This window comes from Microtus ochrogaster, chromosome 21 (genome assembly GCF_000317375.1).
Source record: "Microtus ochrogaster isolate Prairie Vole_2 chromosome 21, MicOch1.0, whole genome shotgun sequence".
Classification (NCBI taxonomy): Eukaryota; Metazoa; Chordata; class Mammalia; order Rodentia; family Cricetidae; genus Microtus; species Microtus ochrogaster.
Genome location: NC_022022.1, coordinates 18,813,460 through 18,816,193, shown reverse-complemented (window position 1 = coordinate 18,816,193; position 2,734 = coordinate 18,813,460). Strand labels below are relative to the sequence as shown.

The window sequence follows — 2,734 nt, the reverse complement described above, 5'->3', positions numbered from 1 at the left end:
TGTTTCTGCCCATTCAATGGAATCACATGTTAATCTGTCTTTTTTATGTCTGACTCATTGGGTTAAGGGTTATCTCTGTTGTAGCATGTTGTCTTAATCACTCCAGCCTTCTCTGACAAAAATACTATAAACTAGGTATCAGATAAAAATAGATAGTTTTCCCAGTTCCTGGGACTGTGTAAGACGAAGAACAAGATACTGATCCGTGTGTTGTCTGGTGCGGCCCCACATCTGTGTGTGCGCTCCCACGAGGAGCTCTCTTCGGCCTTCTGTAAGCACCCCGCCCCACCCACCCGGCCTCTGTTGTCAGGACTAATCCCTCCCAAAGGCTCCGATACCACTGCTATCATACCAGGGGGTAAGACTCCAATTTGTGGCTTTTCAGAGGCCACATCCACTCAAGCCATAGGACAAAGTCCAAATTTCTTTCCTTAAAGCCAGGCGGTATTTGATTGCATGTATACACCATTTTATTTACCCTTCCACACTTTGACTATTATTGGGTAAGGATGCTATTTTACATTATACATTTTGACTATTATTGAGTAGCGACACCCAGGCCAGCTGTCATTAGACTCTGCTGTGCTTCTGTATCTCAGGCAGTTTAGCTGTATGGCATCCCAGGGCGAAATGTCACTTCCCTTCGCCTAAATGAGTTAAGTTTGGCTCCTATCCCTTGGAACTTAAAAATTCTCGTTTGTTTGTTTGTTTGTTTGTTTTTGAGATAGGTTTCTCTGTATAGCCCTCACAGTCCAGAGCTCACTCCATAGACCAGGCTGGCCTCGAACTCACAGAGATCCGCTAGCCTCTGCCTCCCCAGTGCTGGGATGAACGGCGTCTGTCACCACCACCTGGGAGGCAGTGGCAGGGAGGAGGCAGAAATCTTTAATAAATAAATAAATTCAAAAAAAAGAAAAGAAAAGAAAAGAAAAAAGAAAAAAAAGATTCTTGACTAATGTAAGTTATCTTAACTATGAAGGACATACATATCTTCCACACAGATTACACACACACACACATACACACACACATACACACACACACACACACACGCACACACGCACACACACGCACATGCTGTAGGGCTGTAATCCTGGGTAGGTCCATGATCATGTAAGGGAAATTCTATGGAAGTGTATAAAGTGTCAAGGAGAAGAGCATTGCTGTCTGGCGTGTATATCATTTAAGAACTTAAGGGAATCCATGGGTATGAAATTCTAGTTAGGAGCAAGTTCCAGGTGCTATTTATTACACACCAGTGCCCACAAATAGCAATGACGAACTGCATATTTCAGAAAGCCAGAAAAGATTTTGCATATTTTCACCATCAAGAAATGATGGGGGTGGACTGGACTGTTGTTTAACTTGTGGCGTGACTGCCTGGCATTCACAGAGCCCTGGGCTTGACCCTCAGCACGGTAGGGAGCCAAATACCTTGGAGAATGACTGTAATCCCAGCAAAGGGGAGGCAGAGGTAGGAATAACAAGTTATTGATGTCTGTCTAGTAAATTCAAGGCCAGTCTAGGTTACAGAAAATGCTGTCTTGGAGGAGGAAGAGGAGGAGGAGGAGGAGGAGGAGGAGGAGGAGGAAGCAAAGGAGGAGAAGTAGTGGTGTAAGAAATGGTAGATGTGGGACTGGGAAGATGGTTGGTTTGTTAAATTCGCTGACTGCTTTCCCAAAGGACCCAGGTTCAAATCCCAGCACCCACATGGCAGCTAACAATTGTCTGTAACTCCAAGCTCTGGCACTATCATACAGACTTAACTGCAGGCAAAATACCAAAGCACAGCTGGCTTCCACACCCAAGATCCGTTACCATCTACACAGCTCGGAATTCGTACCTCCGTCTACGCAGCAGCCATGCCGCCGTACACCATTGTCTACTTCCCAGTTCGAGGGCGCTGTGAGGCCATGCGCACACTACTGGCTGACCGGGACCAGAGCTGGAAGGAGGAGCTGGTGTCCATAGTACTTGGATGAAAGGCTTGCTCAAGTCCACCTGTCTGTATGGGCAGCTCCCCAAGTTTCAGGATGGAGACCTTACCCTGTACCAATCTAATGCCATCTTGAGGCACCTGGGCCGATCCCTTGGGCTTTATGGAAAAGATCAGAAGGAGGCTGCCCTGGTGGATATGGTGAATGATGGGGTGGAAGACCTTCGCCTGAAATACATCACCCTCATCTACACCAAATATGAGGAAGGGAAGGATGACTATGTGAAGGCCCTGCCTGGACACCTGAAACCTTTCGAGACCCTGCTGTCCCAGAACCAAGGAGGCAAAGCCTTCATCGTGGGTGACCAGATCTCCTTCGCCAATTACAACTTGCTAGATCTGCTGCTGATCCACCAGGTCCTGGCCCCTGGCTGCCTGGACAACTTTCCCCTGCTCAGTGCCTATGTGGCACACCTCAGTGCCATGCCCAAGATCAAGGCCTTCCTGTCCTCCCCTGACTATGTGAACCGTCCCATCAATGGCAACGGCAAGCAGTAATGTACGGGAGAGACCGGAGCTGTCTGTCCTCCTTCCCCAGCACTAATAAAGTTTGTAAGACAGAAAAAAAAATACCAAAGCACATAAAAGTAAATAAATTAAAAAAAAAAAAGAAACGGTAGATATTTGAGGAGACAGATATGTAGCTGTTTAATGTGACTTAAATATTATATGGTAAATACCTTTATAGAAAGATAGTGTGCTTCTTCAAATATACACCCAATGTTTATGTTCTTATAT

The 2,734-nt window shown here is 46.1% G+C and overlaps 1 pseudogene; it reads left to right on the top strand.

Annotated features, from left to right (window-relative positions):
* Window positions 1-1,838: 1,838 nt before the first annotated feature.
* On the top strand, window positions 1,839-2,506 carry LOC101994013 (annotated as a pseudogene).
* The last annotated feature ends 228 nt before the right edge of the window (window positions 2,507-2,734 follow it).